Source organism: Argiope bruennichi, chromosome 11 (assembly GCF_947563725.1).
Source record: "Argiope bruennichi chromosome 11, qqArgBrue1.1, whole genome shotgun sequence".
Classification (NCBI taxonomy): domain Eukaryota; kingdom Metazoa; phylum Arthropoda; class Arachnida; order Araneae; family Araneidae; genus Argiope; species Argiope bruennichi.
This window is the reverse complement of record NC_079161.1, coordinates 67,226,794-67,245,148: the sequence shown is the minus strand read 5'-3', so window position 1 is coordinate 67,245,148 and position 18,355 is coordinate 67,226,794. Positions and strand designations below refer to the sequence as shown.

Below are 18,355 nucleotides of genomic sequence, written 5' to 3'. Positions count from 1 at the left end.
GGAATCTCATAAAGCATTATATGATAATTACCAAAATTATTTTTTAAAATGTTAATACTGATATAAAGAAAAGAATCGTTGTAGTTCAATGTTTTAAAATTTGTTCTTGAAAAATAATTTTGCTGAAAAAGTTGGATAATAATTAGAGAAATTTAATAGAAGAAAGGATGTAAAAATAAAACGGTAGGCAGAAAAATTCTCATGATGTTCAGAGGAGAGCGCCATCTATACCTTTGACAGAAGACACTCTATGAGTAAAGATCACTCGGGTACCTCGGGATCGTGGAACCCGTACTCACCTAAAGAAAGTGAGCCCCTGAGGGGGAGATGTTCGACAAGAATTTCATTTTTTTTTTATCATTGTAAAAGTTTTTGCTTAGCCAAATCAAATGAACATATTCATGCAAAAATTAATTTAGGGATTTTAAATATGTTCTTAACTGAAATAAATTAAAATAATCAGTTACTGGGATATTAAAATTACTAATAAAATTGAAAAGGATAAAAAACGATAACTATTTTCTACAAAATTCTTATATCCCATCCTTATATATTTTAAACAAGAGGCAATAAAATTTAAAAGTTATTATGATATATTTGCACGGTCTAAGAGCATTCGAGATTTACAAATGTCTCAGAAAATTATTAATTAAATAAATAAATATAAATTATAAAATATGTTCTCAAGTAAAGTAAAGTAAAATAATCAATTACTGGGATATTGTAATTATTAATAAAATTTAAAATCAAAAACGATAACTATTCTCTGCAAAATTTTTATATCTCATCCTTATGTACTTTAAACAAGCGGCAATAAAATTTAAAAGTTATTATGATATTTTTGCACAGTCTAAGGCATTCGAGATTCACAAATGTCTCAGAAAATTATTAATTAAATAAATAAATATAAATAATAAAATATGTTCTCAAGTAAAGTAAATTAAAATAATCAGTTACTGGGATATTGTAATTATTAATAAAATTTAAAATCAAAAACGATAACTATTCTCTGCAAAATTCTTATATCTCATCCTTATGTACTTTAAACAAGAGGCAATAAAATTTAAAATTATTATGATATATTTGCACGGTCTAAGAGCATTCGAGATTCACAAATGTCTCAGAAAATTATTAATTAAATAAATATGTATTAAATGAATATATTTAACTGCTATTCTCAAAAAGTGTAATAATGACTGAAGTACGAGAGCTGTGTCATAACATATGGCACTTCATCTCGGTGGAATTTCACGTTGATTGCAAAACAGCACTGTCACTCGTATAGCTAAGCTGCGATAAATTGATTTTTTGCTCGTTAAACTAATTTGCTTTAATTTAATTAATGAGTCAGATTAGAGTTTTTAACTTTGTTGTTTAAACTTTCCTTCAAACTGACTCGTTTCTACGTGAATCAATGAGTAAGATTGAATTTTATATTCTTGCACTTTCAAGCTTCACTTTCTTGCTCGTACAGTTGGCTTAACTCTAGTAGAATCAATGAGTAGAACTGATATTTATATTTCTGATGCTAGAATAATTTTTTAAAAATTAGCAAATTATTAATTTCTTTCCGAAAAATACTTTCATCAATCCATTCTGTTCATCAAAATAGGCACAAAATTTTTAAAGCTCTCCTTCTGCAAACCTCCTGGAAAATATCAGAAACTTGCTTTCAAAATCTTCGCATCCAAAGGCAACAATCAGCATTGAAGATGGTATTATCAATTTTGAATGCAGTCAGTTTTTCCTTCGTAATCAAGAAGGAACCTGAAAAAATAAATACACACACATACATGTAATGATATTTTAATTCTAATTTCAATTTAATTAATTTCCAAGATTTTCTCTTAATTTAGTCCATCGTAACTTCATTCTAAAATATTCTTTTATTTCGTGATCCTATTCCACTTTCGGTTTAATTAATTCCTTTGTAAAAATAATGCGCCAGTACTACGTATCAAATGAAAGTGATCCCTTCGGTGCCCTTGAAAAAGTGTAAAATGTCACCACGTGTATTGAATTGGCGTGGTCGGAAATCCTGTTATATAAGATTAGTGATCATTTGTTTCGCTCTTCTTTTTTACTTCTGCTTTCGTGCCGCGCTGCGTCTGCTTGTAAATAAATTGCTTTCCTGGGATGGATATTAAAGAGAATTAAAAATACAACGTCTCGTCTATGTCTTCGAACCTGCATTCTGCTTCAACCAAAATAATGTTACATATATTTTGCCGACAGGATTCAAAATCCATTTCATACATATATTATATATTTACAATACAAAGCAGAAATGTCTCTCCATGAACTACTCTTAAACGATCTACAGTATTGAAATTGAATTGGAGTTGAATTTTCTGGCGTGCATTTCTATAACAAGTATGCTCTTTTTTAATATTTAAAACTACTTAGTTCTTAAGATATTCGATTCAATGCTGAAAAGCAAGGAAATTTTAATATTTAAAACTAATTAGTTCTTAAGATATTTGATTCAATTCTGAAAAGCGAGAAAATTTTCAATGTCTTTCGCCAATAACTTCGATAATATTCGTCGCACAAAATATGCTTACACACAGTCTAAAAGTGCGATAAATTATCTTTTTAATGATAATGCAATCATTGCAGTTCAGTTTCTTTTTTGATTTCAAAGAACAATTCAAACTTCGTTTTAAATAAAATTTCTACCATTTTAGAATAATTTGTTTCATAAAAAAAAAAACAATCCTGTAGGTGCTCAGTTGTTAGAAAACGGCGAAATTTTGAAAAACTCTACCTTTATTTATTTATTTACTGTGATATTTCTGTTTTATTTTTAAATTTTTGTTTTGTTTTATTTTTAAATTTGTTATAAGTTGGTTTAAAAGATATTCTAACTTTCTAAAAATTGTCTTATAAAATTACTACCGTTATAATCTCTTGCTATCTTAAAATGCAGCTAATTAAAAAGTATGCAATATTTTGCCCTTTTTTCATGATATCTTCAGAAATTATTGTCTCATAAAATCTATTTTTCAATTCTAAAAATCTCAAGCCCAAAAGCTTATTTTTTCAATGACTTAAAGTCCATTTTAATACAATTTATTTCTATTATTTTAATGCATTTCCAAAATTTATTATTTGCGCAGTTTCTAATAATATCTTTTATTCTTGAAGAACAACAATTCGTAGAAAGAACTGTGTCCAGAACACATTAGTAGAATGCTAGAACACTAATAAATGAGAAGTTTAAAAATGAATCAACAATTTATATCAGAAATAACTATCGATTTAGTTTCTTCTCATGTCTTTTTATTAATGAAAATTTTTTCGTTTTTTTTTATACGTCTGAAAACCTTTATTAAATTTTTTTCTTATACTTTAGTATTTGCGAAGAAAATTCGAAATACATCTATAATAATTATTAATCAATAAACGGAGGAAAATAGCTACAGGGTTTTTTAAAAATCTTTTGGTTTAATTGATATTTTCATTTTAATTTAAAAAAAATCAGACGACGAAAGGTTTTTTTTTTTATTTTAATCTTTTACACAATAGTAGTTTTTAGATTAAAAATATTAGATTTGTAAGCATTTTATTCTCGAGTAACATCAAGTTTAACAGTTAATAGCATTAATAAAAATAAATAAAGCAGGTGAGGATTCACAAAAAATAGCGTGTTTTATGTTGACCTTTGAAGAATATAATTAGTTTTTTTAATTTCTTAACCTTTAAACTATTGGATTCTCACAAAATGGCGCATTTTGTTTTGAGCTTCGGAGAATATGTTATATATTTTCAATCTCTTCGAATTGAACTATTGGGTTCCAAAATTTGATTATGATTTACAATTTTTGTATCAAAACCAAATGTTACATTTCATAATTTTTCTATGTGGCTGCGTTTTTCAGTTACCATGCTCATATACACGCGGACAGACAGACATGCAAATAATTATCCGACCAGGAAATCGACGAACCAGAGTAGAAGGGAGAACTCTCCAATTTTCTAGGCAAGCAGTATACAAAGGAAAAATACTACAATCATTTGAAAAAATTCGACACATTGATTTCAATTATAATACCTGTTGCAGACCTCGTTAAGTACTAAAAAAAGAAAACATTTTTGGATTATGTCAGTCTATTAGTAAACAAAATGATAACTTAAAACCTTAACAAAATGCCTAAACAAAATCAGGTGTGAATTTTTATCACTAAAATTATAAATCCACGACAAACTTCTGTCGACATCCATTAACTAGAAAAAGAAACAATCGACCGAACTATTCCCGTGTTTGTTACTCAAAATTGCAGAGAGCAAGATAAGTGAAATTTGGCACTCAGTTTCCAATCTTAAAACTGTTGACCTATGCCATACTTTTGCCCTGGAAAGAGAACAGTGATTGTCAAAAATGTGTACGCATTTTCCTTCCCCATACTACGAACATAAACACGAAAATATGTCATTTTCTGAAATTATACAATAAAGTTGAGGGGAGAACATTACCACTGATGTTTGTTTTATTCACTTCTTCACCTCGTCAACTTATATATATATATATATATATATATATATATATATATATATATATATATATATATATATATATATATATATATATATATATATATATATATATATATATATATATATATATATATATAGAGTGGCTTAAAAAATTGAGAGTACACCTTACGTTTACTTGATAAATGCGACTTTCAATATAAATAACACATTACCGGAAAGTGCAAACTTGTTTTTATTTTTACACATAACAAATGGTTTAATTTAGAATAAAAATAAAGAAAAATCAACGAAAAACTTCTAAATTGAAAAGTTTCAGAAGCATTTTAAATAAACATGCGCAGAATTTTGCCTCAAAAAATTCAGAATACACCAATGAAATTTTTGCAATATCACGCATAGAAACAAAGTGTCACTATTAAATTGCATGTCTTTTGGTTCTTATAATGGTCTCTAAACGTCATAGTACCGATTCGACCCATTTTTGGTGGTATCTGAAGATATTTTACCCCATTCATCTTGCGCCACTTGTTTTAAATGGGTTTTATTTCTAATTTTGTATTTTTGAACCACTTTTTCGAGTATCCCCCACGAATATTCAATGGCATTGATTTCAGAGTACTGTGGTGGTGTGTGTGTAACTGTTGTTTACAATGAAAAAGACATCATATTTTGATTTTGCGTGCATTCTGTTTGGGGTCGTTGTCCTGCTGGAAAATGGAATTTCCATCTAAACCCAAATTTTTAACACTTTCCTTTAGATTGCTGCTACCACATGGTTCATCCAACTTGTTGCAGAAACTTTTCAAATCATAGGCAGAAGTGTAAGTGCTGAAACTGTGCTAAATGCCATTAAACAAGCTGGATATAAAAGTAGCATTGTTAGAGAGAAACCGTTCACCAGCTTGCAAATTCAGAAAAAGCATTTGAAGTTTGCAAAAATTCATCAATTGAAGACCAATAACCTTTGGAAGAAATCTATATTTAGTAATGAAAGGAACCTCAACATTTTTGGCAGTGATAACCATCTTACTGTATGGAGAAAGCCTAATAGTGCTTTGGATCCAAAAAATTTACGTCCTACAGTTAAACATGATGGTGACTCCGTGATGATTTGAGGTTACATGGCTTCGTCCGGGGTAGGAAATTTAATTTTTATAGATGGCATTATAAATAATAAGGTTTACTTGGATATACTTCGCAGCAATCTAATGGAAAGTGCTAAAAATTTGGGTTTAGATGGAAATTTCATTTTCCAGTAAGACAACGACCCCAAACAGATTACACGTAACTTCAAAATATGGTGTCTTTTTCATTGTAAATAGCAGTTACACACACCACCACAGTACCCCAACATCAATGCCACTGAATATTCGTGGGCCATGCACGAAAAAGGGGTTCAAAAACACAAAATTAGAAACAAAACCCATTTAAAACAAGTGGTGCAAGAAGAATGGGATAAAATATCTTCAAATACCACCAAAAATGGGTCAAATCGGTACCATGACGTTTAGAGGCCATTCTAAGAGCCAAAAGACATGCAATTTAATAGTGACACTTTATTTCTATGCGTGATATTGCAAAAATGTCATTGGTGTATTCTCAATTTTTTGAGGCAAAATTCTGAGTATGTTTATTTAAAATGCTTTTGAAAATTTTCAATTTAGAAATGTTTCATTGATTTTTCTTTATTTTTACTCTAAATTAAGCCATTTGTTATGTGTAAAAATAAAATCATGTTTGCACTTACCGGTAATATGTTATTTATATTGAAAGTCGGATTTATGAAGTAAAAGTAAGGTGTACTCTCAATTTTTTGAGCCACTGTATATATATATATATATATATATATATATATATATATATATGCCAAATGTTGTAGTCGCTTGGATCAAAACGCCTGATTTATGGCGCACCAACACTTCTACTTTATTCATTATAATAAAAGCAATATTTTTAGTCTGTCATTCTTTCTAAAATTTGCATGATGTAAAAGTCGCTACACATGCAAAGCAACGGCTCATGCATTCAAATTAGACGAAGGTATGAAATATTAATTAATTATCATATTCCAAGAGTTTCGAAATTCAAGGAAATTTTATCGGTTGATTTTGTTCAGATTCCTTCATCTTAAGCATGTACTGAAATTCAATTATGCAATTTCCATAATCTATTGTTCTTTCGGATAAAATTTCAACTTATTAAACTCAGTTCGCTTAAAAAGAAATTTCACTTACGTGCAATTGCCACGTGATTAATAGAAACAGATAGTCAACCAGCCTTTTCTCTATTCTCAGGCCATCTGTGCAATTGATGTATCAGCTAACAGTCAACTATCAATATTTTCTTGAAGGCACCACACGATTGTTGCTACTTTCTCTTGAAAGTTCTGCCGTGAAGCAATGTCTTTTGCACATTGTTGTCAATAGTTGTGTTACATATCTTGCACTCCTTTAGCTATTTAACTATGCTTATCTATTTCCTGGAATAAACAGAATGAATAAGAAAGCGAAATTGAAAATACGAAAGAATACATCTTATAAACTGAAACCTTTTGTGTAAACGAATAAAAAATACAAATAATTGATTTAAAAAATACAAATCAATGAGTTTTGTCTCCTTTCGACTTTCTGTCACCTTCCACAGTATGGCAGTATAGACATTTTGCCCTTCATCGATTTGAACCAAATATTGATACAAATGTACAAGTTGGAGGTCGAGTCCTCAAACAAAATTTCATTTATCTAGTTAAATCATTCAGTATTTGATTTATCTTTTTCACGTACACGCAGACTGCAAATGATTTAATCCAAAATTTTAGGAAATTTCTAATTTTGACGATAAAGCCATACACACATTTTACCAATCAAGTTCATTCTGTTTGTTATTAGACTCCAACGTATGATGAAAGTTAGATAGATAGACTTTAATTGTGCTGTCTAATTGCTCTGAAAATTGAATAGAAATCTACAATTTGGGTGTCAAGACTTCTCACTAAATTTCTTGCCCAGCTGGAGTTATTTTTTTTTTAAATTATCGTGTTCTCAGAGAAACGACGTAATTTTGAAAATAATAACTTCGAACTCAAGGGGAAGTAAAGAACTATTGAATTTGTAGACGTAACGGCTGTTCTTTTGTTACTTGTGCATCGTGTAAAGAATCGTGTGTTCTTTTTCCATTATCCAGGTAATGGGGATACAATCACCCGACTGCTACCAGACTATAAATGAACCAATGCGTATGATTATTAATAAAATAAATCGATTTTAGTTAAGTTAAGTAATATTAACGTCCCGATTTAAAGCAACACTAGGGCTATTTTGGAACGTACCTCGTAATTTTGGTCAGATGACAAGAACGACACCTGAGCTGACACCCCTCTCTCCACACCACACCAGCGAAAGGACGTATGAGCCGGACGGTTTAACGTGCACCAGGCCAGCTTACACGACGGTTCTTCGGTGGAATCGGGTCACGAACCTGAAACTCCCCAGTCCCGAAGCCGAGATCTTACCACCAGGCCACCGTGGCCTATAAAATAAATAGAATAAGTTAAATTAAATACTCATAATGATAATTATGAAATTTCAGTGAAAGAAAAAACCGCGAGGTGAAGAATCTTTTCACATAATATTGTCTAGGTATTAGTTATCTACATATTGGTTTTCTACATAGTGACTGATAGTATAGTCTATATATTGGTTACTGCATCATAAAACTTCAAATCAAACCAAATCTTTCCTGGTAGTTTTATTTTTTCCCTTACTTTATCCTCATTGCTTCATCCTAACCAGTGGCACTTCCGGAGCATGATCATGACTAACAGTCCACCCTCTTCATCTGTAATTTCCACAAGGCTCGTGGACGGATTTCAGTTTTTCCCGCCTTTATTATTCAAATGGATGTTCCTGAATGAATTCCATTGCTTCAGATTGATATCTATTCTTCCACAGAGAAGAAAAGGCATTCTTAATCATATAGCTTAAAAGAAGTCGCATTTCAAATGTAGTAGTAGTCAAGTATATATCTGAAATGAGATTTGAAAGAAAATGCTTGAAATATTGCAATATAAAAACATTGGGGTTTTTTTTTTTTTTCTCACAGATTTATATTTTAAAAATGATTTCTCAGCGAATAGGTTCTAATCAATGCATGGAAATTCTTTTAATTTTATGTGTGCAAAAAACGGAGAGAGGATTCTTTACAGATTGCTATATTATTTTCCATATTTTATCAGCTTATTTCGCTCAACTAACAAATACCAGAGAATGGATTAGAGAAATGTTTGACATATCCATGTGAACCAGAGCAAGTGGTCTTCCAAAAACTTCCTCGCACCTCTCTAATAAGCTCGTCATGCCAGAGAACGCTTCGCATGGTATTAGCGTACAACAGTTACGAAATATTGACTTTTGGCGAGAATTTAGCATTATTATTAAAACTATCGTGTAATCCTTGGCGAGTTTTTTGGCGATTAATAATATCCGAAAATCAAATTTATGTTTTAAACACGTTTTTCCCAATCGATTGAAATAAAATTTTGATACAAAACTGAACTTGTACTCACAAATTCCCATATCAAATTTGATATATTTAAGTCATTTACTTTATGAATTATCGCGTTTACATGCTTCTGTTGGCCGTCTTTGTTACTTAGATGGTCAACCCGTTGTTAGTTTTATCTCAAACTTTAACAGGTGTCTACATTATAGATGTTAAATTTTCTGTACTGAATCTTGTCTATATGGCTCTCTTTGTTCAATAGTTATATTCGAACAACTAGACACACAGGCCGGCATCCTGACATAGGAGTAGCGCGTCTTCCCCGTGATCTAGGTGTCCTGGTTCGGGCTTGGTTGTTGTTCTTCTTCTGTTTTCTATCTGTGAGGTGTGTAAATGTGCTCCCCCCCCCTTCTGTAAAAAGGGGTTGTGCAAGCGAATGTGATGCATGAGTAGCTAAGTAGTACTCTTGGTCCTAGATGGCGCTACTTAAAAAAAAAGAGACGCTCACTCGGCTTAAAATCGCTGACATCCTCAGGGGGCTTGTCAACGACAAGTGCCATTACACACAACACAACAACAAACACATAGACTTCCTCAGAAAGAGTTTACTCAAAATTTGATAGATATCCACAAATTTGGTGTAAAGACTGCATACCAAATTTCAACCGTCTACCACAAAGCGGTTTTGAGTTATCTTGGTCACAAACAGATAGACGGACATTTTTCAAAAATGTGTTTTTCGAACTCAGGAAGGTCTAAAATGTGGAAATTCATCAAAATCTCAAGAGTTCCATTTTTTTTTTTTTTTTTTTTTTTATGATTACTATAATTTTTCTATATTACGTACTCTAGAAAGTACAAATGACTTTTCTGTAAAAAGAATTCTTGTCGCGTTGGTTGGCGATGCGTGTCCTAATGGAAACAAAACGTTTTCTTTTTTCTTTTTTTTCGAAATTTATAATTTCCCAGTGTATGCCCTAATCAATGCATGGGAAACTCCCTCGTGTAGAAAGACCGCACAGGAAACAAACTCTTTGCAGGAAACTACATTCTCTTCCCTACCCCACCGGCTTGCTTCATCTTGGCTAATAAACAGCAACTCTAGAGCATGGACTAGAAGATTATAGTCTGTGTAATTTCTGTAGGCGTTTCAAGGGCACTCGTTTTCCCTACTTTTCACTCTTTTTCCTTCTCCGTTGCCATGGTTTCGACAAAGCTTGTTTTTTCCCCACGCCAGTACGTTTCGGGAATACCTTGCCTTCGGAATATCTTTAATAGCTGTGTAAAAAAAAAAGAAAAGAAAAAAGAGTGACACTGTTATCTGCCTCAGCGTTGCGAGGCAGACAACCAGTAACGAGGTAGAAAATGTGACCTTGAACCACCTACAGAAAATATACAGACTATAATCAACCGCCCTCAGTACATAACTGCTCCAGGGCTCTTGGCGGCATCTCATCTTTTTCTGCCATCCGCTGAGCAATAGGAGTGCAGTACTTTGTCATTATAGTGAAAGCGAAAAAATCGGGACTACGATGCCACGACGTATAACTGAGAATCATATAAACGGTGCTTCATTGTATTTCATAAATTAAATTAGTATGAGGGGTTCCCTGTCGACATACTCTTATATTAAATGTTTTATGTTTATATATACTGAGAAGTAAATTTATTAACTCAAACAACATAAAATATAATTCTACCCATCATTTAAAGCATTTTTACAGTTGGAACTACATATATATCTCTACCTATTTAGAATTTAGCTGCTAGAGCTACAATAAAAGTGAACATCCAGTAAGTATATTGCAATGGTGAATTTTTGAAAGTTATTGCACAAAAATGTCAAAATCTCGCTTTATTTCTAATTAAATAATGGCGCCCATATATATATATATATATATATATATGTGTGTGTGTGTGTGTGTGTGTGTGTGTGTGTGTGTGTGTGTGTGTGTGTGTGCAATTTAATTAATTTCCAGGGTTTTATCTTAATTTAGCCCATAGTAACTTCATTCGAAAATATTCTCTTATTTCCTGATCCAATTCCACTTTTTGTACTTAATTAATTCAAAAGAAGCTTTGTAAAATTGCTGAATCGGCTAAAAGCCTAACTTTCGCACACTCCGAGTGAAGGGACAAAATACCGCTGACGTGACAAATTCTTTTTTAAAAGATTCAAGTGTTTCCCTTGCCTTGTCGGTGCGTGTAGCGAAAATACCTATCGAAATCTCACTGTATATAAGCACTAAAAAAGAAATCTTTTCCCTATCAATATCTCAGGTTATATGAGGCCAGGAATAAAAGGTCCAAGAGTGTCCAAGAGTCGTTCTGTGTGCTCGTCGCTTGTACATAATACCTGCGTCTCCAAGATGAAATAAAACGACGTCACGAAATCGAGAGTCTCTTCCCTGTCTTTGAAACTGCATTCTGCTTCAATTAAAATAATGCGTATATATATAATTTAAATCCTAACTAATTTCCAAATGCAGTCTAGAAAGCATTAGCATTTTCTCATGCTGCGAGTGAAAGGTTAAAAAAACTCTGATGTTTTCAATATTATTTTAAAGATACTTTTTTTAAGTCTACGTGTCAGAGAAATCCTTATCAAAATCTCACAATAAAATCACTGAACAGAAAAAATTTAGATTAACACATCCTATATCACTTTTTCTCTTTAGAAATTATTTCTCCCTGAATGAAATAAAGTTAAGTTAAAATTTCCAAACTCTCTTCTTCTCGATCAAGCATTTGCTAAAACCATCGCTGTGTATGTGTAATATACATATACATATACAAATATACACACCAAATCTAGTAGTTCTGGGACAAGAAGTCTGACTTATAAAGCACCAACACGAACATTCTTCATTTTCGGTTAAAATAGAAGTAATACTCTTAGTATGGTATTCTTTCCAAAATTTGCATGATACCAAAATCACCACGCATACAATGTTTTTCATGCTTTATACTTGTACATTGAAATTAAACGAAGGTACGAAAAAGGAATAAATTATCATGCTAATATCTTTCGGATAAAAGATTCGAAATTTAAGAAAAAATTTTCTATCGATTTTGCCCAATTTCCTTCATTGCAAGCATCTACTGAGATTTATGCACGGATATTTCTTATAATCTACTGTTCTTACTGATAAAAAATATGACTTATTAAATGAAAATAATAAATCGTTTAAGAAAAATTTTAACTTACATGGAATTGCCACGGGTTTAACAGAAACAGGCAGCCATCCAGTCTTTGCTCAATGCATAAGCATCTGTGCAGTTGTTGTGTTAGCTGCCAGTCAACTATCAATATTTTCGTGAAGGCATCACACAATTGTGGGCTACTTCCTCTTGAAAGTTCCGCCATGAAGCACAATGTTGACAGTAATTGCTCCTTTAGCTATTCAAATTATATTCGATTATTTCCTAAAATAAACATAATGAATAAGAAAGCGAAATTGAATATACGAAAAAAAAGTATAAAGTTTTAATTTTAATTTTAATCAAACCAAAAATACCATACATGTTGTGTAAACAGATGATAAAAGAAAAATAATAAAATACAAATCAATGTGAATAAGGAAATACAAATTAATGACACTAATGAAATAGAAATCAATGGCAATAACGAAATATAAATCAATGAAAGTTGTTTCCTTCCGATTTTCTGGTCATCTTCCACAGTATGGCAGTACAGACATTTTGCTCTCCATCAATTTGAACCAAATATCGATGCACATACGCAAGTTGGATGTGGAGTCCGCAAGCAAAATTTCATTTATCTAGTTAAATCATTTAGTATTTGAATTTATCTTTTTCACATACACGCAGGCTTCAAATGATTTAATCCAAAATTTTTGGAGATTTCTAATTTGATGATAAATCCACACGCCAAACTTTATTTAGCAAGCTCGTTCTGTTTTTTTTCTTAGACTCTAATGTATGATGAAGGTCATACAGACAGACTTAAATTTAGTGTGCTATCTGATTGAAATCAAAATTTGATTGAAAATCTGCAATTTTGTTGTAAATACCACGCACTAAATTTCACTTTCCTAGAACAGACTTTTCTCCGATTATTGTGTTCGCAGACAGACGACATAATTTCGAAAATAATGCATTCGAACTCAAGTAGAGATAAAAATAAAAATTTATCTAAATCTGGAATTGGTAATTTTTTTACTATTACAGTTCTTTTTTTATATTTCGCCCACGAGAAAATAATAAAAACAAACATGCTATCTTCCGCAATGACGTATTAGAAAATGAGCATAAAAAAAATTTTCTTACATATCAAGGGGAAAAAATATTCTGAGAAACGAAAAAAATCTATTAAAAACCATTTATCTTAAGTTTTTTTTTTTTTTTTTTTTTAAATATATTTACCAAACGATTTTTTTTCTTCTTTCTTTCAATTTTTGAAGAACAAAAATGATCTGATCTTGATTTTAAATAGCCTGAAAAGAAAACCACTTGCTTCGATCTTCAACAAACATTCTTTTTTATTTCTTATCATTTTTTTGAGGCAGGTGAATTTTTATCAATTACTCTTGAGATAAATCTTTCCTCAATATCGTGCAAGAAATTAAAATTTCTTTTCGTGTGGCAATCAGATTTGATTTTGAGAGGATTTATCTCACCATATATTGATAAAAATTGAGAAAGACGTTGAAATAAAATAAGAATTTCGAAACCAAATCTATGAAGGAAACTTTTAAAAAAGATTTAAAATTTCACATAAAAAAGTATGTTGATGTAATGTCCAGGTCAAATTTAAGAGGAAATCATAAGACAAACTTGAAATATAAGCTAATGAAAAAAAGATTTCTTAAGCAAATTTTTTCTTTAAATTTGAATTATTCAAGAGAATTAATCCGACATATTGGGTACAAAACTTGCACAAAACGTAGCACATTGCTGGATCTAGAAATACAAAATCTGGAGCATATTTAATTCTAGGTTAATATACGCTCAAAGAGAAAAGGCTGCATAAAACTTTAATTAGATTTTCTATTGATTTATTATACCATGTTTATTTATTATCCTGATTTATTATATCATATTTATTTATTATCATGTTATTTAAAATATTATCATGTTTATTTATTTATTTAAAAAATGCCAGGAAGAATTTTAGCACAAAAAAAATATTCTTAAGCTACTTTCAAATTTTAAAAAAAAAATTATTTTCAGTCATATGCAACCAACTTCATAAAACTTTCCTTGAATTTCAATGCATTTTTTTTTTAATTTTTTCGTATCTTTTACAATTATGTCTTAAATTATTGTAGTTACAGCATCTATACATACGCGCATTGAAACAATATTAGATGCATTATTTTTTTAAACACGTAATAGTTGCCAAATAGTTAAGAGTAAGTTTTAAAAAATAATGTGAAAAACTGAATAAAACCTAACGCATTTTCAGGCTACGATGTTTCGAAAAGAAGTTTTAATTTCTTTCATAATTATCATTTCTTTTTATATTAGTATTTTGGTTTCTGTAATGCGTTTTGCATACTATGACGTCGAAATTACAATTTTTGATCCAAATTTTGTGAATTATAGAATTTTTAAAGCACGTTTTAAAAAACGTCAAATCTTTCTTATAAAATATATATTATTTTTCAATTCTGCTTGTAAAATTACATTCAAAAATAATTTTTAAAAAACTGTATGTACTTTAAATACATTCTAAATAAATTTCATTTTGCAGACTGACTAAAATAAACGCACTCCGGTCACTCATCATTTTTAGAATATCTTTTCCTTCGGCTCTGCAAAAGCAGATAATTTAATGTTGTTTCACAATATGAATGTTTAAAAAATTCTTAGTTTGATTAATGCCGGGTTTACACTCGGCCAGTTATAAGACGACCAGTAAACAGCGCATGCGCAGAGAGAGACTGATTTATGTTTGCCGTAATTTCATAATATAGATTCAGGCATTCAATGCTTGGCTATAAATTATAGTTTTGAAGTCCCTGAAATTTTCTTTTTCACTGCATATCGTATTAAAATGATGGGTATTTTCACAAAAAAACATGGTAAAATGAAAAAAAAGTCGATGTACCTAAATTTGAAAAACATAAAAAAATAAATGGAAAAAAAACCACAACCTCGTATCAGAAAGAACAAAGACCAAAAATGTCCGAATTAATCTATGATAAGTGATCAATTTTTTCAAGCCAAAAAAATGCCCAATTCTACAAATGCATGTGTAGTACGAAAAAAATACATTGCAGCGGCATCTTATTGTCCCATCAGGACAATTATTTGCCATGGACCGAACAGCATTTTTCAGCCTTTCTACGCATGCGCTGTCTACTAGTTGTCTTATAACTGGCCGAGTGTAAACCCACCTTAAGATAAACAAGCAACTATGTGAAAGACAGCAAAAACATTATTTCCCCTTGAAATAGCCTATATTTTGATGAGACGATTGATATTATAGATTAATCGTTCATATTTTCAAATTTTGTCAATTTCCTAGTATATTAATTTCCTTGGATATTAGGGGTTTTTTTTAAAGTTTCTTTTTAACTTTCTATACACAAAGAGTAATTGTAATTGTTAAGAATTTAATAAGATATTTAACTTCAAAACTCAACAGGCCAGACAAATCAAATTATTATTCGAATTATTTGAATTTATTTTGTAATATTATTAATAGCTTATAATTAATTGCTATTATTTTATTTATTACTAGCCGCATTTGGAGACCAGCCGGTTCGCCAGTATTAATAATAGTTAAAATTTTCAAATGAATATTTTATGTAAATTGATCTCTTAGTAGCTTTTTTTTGCAAAATATTTTTAAGCTTCAGATTTTGATAATTATATAATTCAGTCGTACTGTTATGTAGGCCTTAAACAGTTCTCTTCATTGTACTACGCTTCTCTCTCATTAATTTTCAGACAGCGCCCATAAAATTTCAACTTTAAATTAAAATGAAAATGTTAAACTGTAACTAGTATAAAAACATTTTTTACTGAAACCAACCACGTCTTAAAAAAAATATATGAAATTTGGAAGCGGAGTAGTTCGGTATTGAAGTTATACGTGCATTGCAGAATAATTTTCGTAATTTATATAATATCTTAAAGAATTATTCAACAATCATTTCTCTGATTCATGGTAAAATTCAGTTTTTAGTTTTAAATTAAAATATTTAAATGATGTATATAAAAATATTTTTTTTTTATTTCAGTCAATAAATGTACTTATAGAAAAATTATAAAGTTTAAATTTTATACGGTCCTTCGGTTCTAAGGAATCATATTCTGCAAAAATATTCTTGACACTTCAACTTTTAAATAAATAAATAAGCCTTTCTATCTTTTGCGATCAAATCTGACCGATTTATGAAGTTTTTATACATCCATTTTAGAACAATCAATATTTTCATAATCATAGGTCACTGTCGAGAAACTCTGGCCGAAGATTGGCGTATCTTCTTCGAGATGGTCGATGAGGCCATTTTGTATAGAAAAGATATTCAAATTTCATAAATTAGTCAGTTTTAGTGATTGATTTAGTTGATAGCAGTGCAGATCTTTTTATTTAAAATATTGGTGTCTCAAAAAGATTTTGTTAAATATGAATCAAAGGGCAGAGGACCTATGTAATAATTTAAAATTCGTAACTCATCAGAGCATTTATTGACTCAAGTTACATAAAATATAATTGTTTAGTTCATTTCAACCATTTTATTAGCAGATATATGTACCAAATTAGCTGACGGACGCTGATTAGATTGATTATCCTGTATATATTAACCCTTTCTAGTATGCTTCCCCCCAAATTTATCAATCTTTGTATAAAATTATGTAGGTTGGCATAAGTTCTGACAAATTTTTTTAGTAAATCAGAAACTTAGATGCTTCAGTTCTTTATCTCGCACAAAATTATGTGTTTTACTTAATTATTAATTAACCAAATTAATTAATTAATCAAATTAAATTTATCTAATAAGTTGAATCAGTCCCTTTTCTTATTCTAATTTCAAGCCTAAAAATATTTTAGCATAATATGACTAGAAATAAATGGCCCTTTAAAGGGTTAAACCATATTTGCTTTAAATTAAACTGTTTTACTGAATTAATAAAACAGATATTATAAAATATCATAGAAAACTTTTCCTCCATTTACTTTTTAGAAAATATCATATTCCAATTTTTTTTTTCACTTCATACAGACACTTCTGGAAATTAAATATAATGAAATTATAAATAGAATTGTATGTTTAAAAGAAATTTTAGACCAAAATTGTCAATATATTGTACATATGTGAAAGCAGCACCTCGAAATACTCGTGAATATCAGTATTTGGTCTGATAAGCAAAATTATAAATCTGCACCTAACTTTGGATTTTGCTCATTCAAAGGCAGACTGTCTGCTTATTAACTCAAAAGCTAAATAAATATTATATATAAGATTTGGTATTCTATATTGACCCGAAATATTGAATTTGTATGAAACGAATAGATAGCCTCGGTAGGAATAGCTGTCTATATAGGAATAGAATCAAATGCCTATTCAAAATTTATCACAGCACGACGAAGATAAATACAAAACGTATCTTATTGCATAAATATATGAGAAAGTCGTAGGGAACTTCGACTAAGAAAACAAAACAAAGAGAAAGACTAAGTCGTTGGAACCACGCTAGTACAATAATAGTATTTATACCTTGTTATATGTGAAGTTTACATATAAAGTTTCCAGCCCCATCAGCGTAATTTCACATAAAATAAAATGCTGCGAAAAATATTTCCAATGCCTAAAAATTTTTATAAACAGATAATTTGACAAAATTTTAAAAACAGGATGAGAGAGAATGAAAGCAAAAAAATATCAAATTCTAATAAAATATCTTACCTTAATAAATAATAATAATAATAATGAAATACACCAATCTTAAAGGGTCAGAGCAAAAACGATGTATTTTTTATCTCAGCTGAAGCACTCAGAAGAAAGACTAAAAACCTGCTCTTATATTCCTAGAAGTATCGAACAAAGTCCTTCAAATGCAGATAAGCAAGTGAAAATGTAACTAAAATAAATTCGCTGGAGGACACAAATTATTTTCTGAATTCTTCACACACTTTGGCCATTGATTGGGGACTGAAAACAACTGTGACATCAGTAAAATTCAATCTAAAATTAATATTCGCGTAATATAAACATTCAGGAAATCTTTAAAATTAATCGTTTGGTGTTGTAAAACAAAACAATAAAGCTCTTAAGTTAAAGTTTCACTTTAAATTAATCGTTTGGAGCTGTAAATTCAAACAACTAAACTTTTAGCTTAAAGTTTCACTTTCATTTTACATATTTTTATTTAACTTAATCTG

General features: G+C 30.1%; 2 long non-coding RNA genes across 2 annotated transcripts; both read right to left on the bottom strand.

The window, feature by feature from the left end:
• Positions 1–964: 964 nt before the first annotated feature.
• Positions 965–8,019, bottom strand: LOC129957451 (uncharacterized). Its single transcript, XR_008782766.1, has 3 exons — positions 7,826–8,019; positions 6,732–6,976; positions 965–1,767 (listed from the first exon to the last, which is right to left on the bottom strand). It is a non-coding gene; the product is annotated as an uncharacterized LOC129957451 (long non-coding RNA).
• Positions 8,020–8,272: 253 nt separating this feature from the next.
• Positions 8,273–17,958, bottom strand: LOC129957452 (uncharacterized). The gene is made up of 3 exons (XR_008782767.1): positions 17,880–17,958; positions 12,206–12,423; positions 8,273–8,433 (listed from the first exon to the last, which is right to left on the bottom strand). It is a non-coding gene; the product is annotated as an uncharacterized LOC129957452 (long non-coding RNA).
• Between the last annotated feature and the right edge of the window lie 397 nt (positions 17,959–18,355).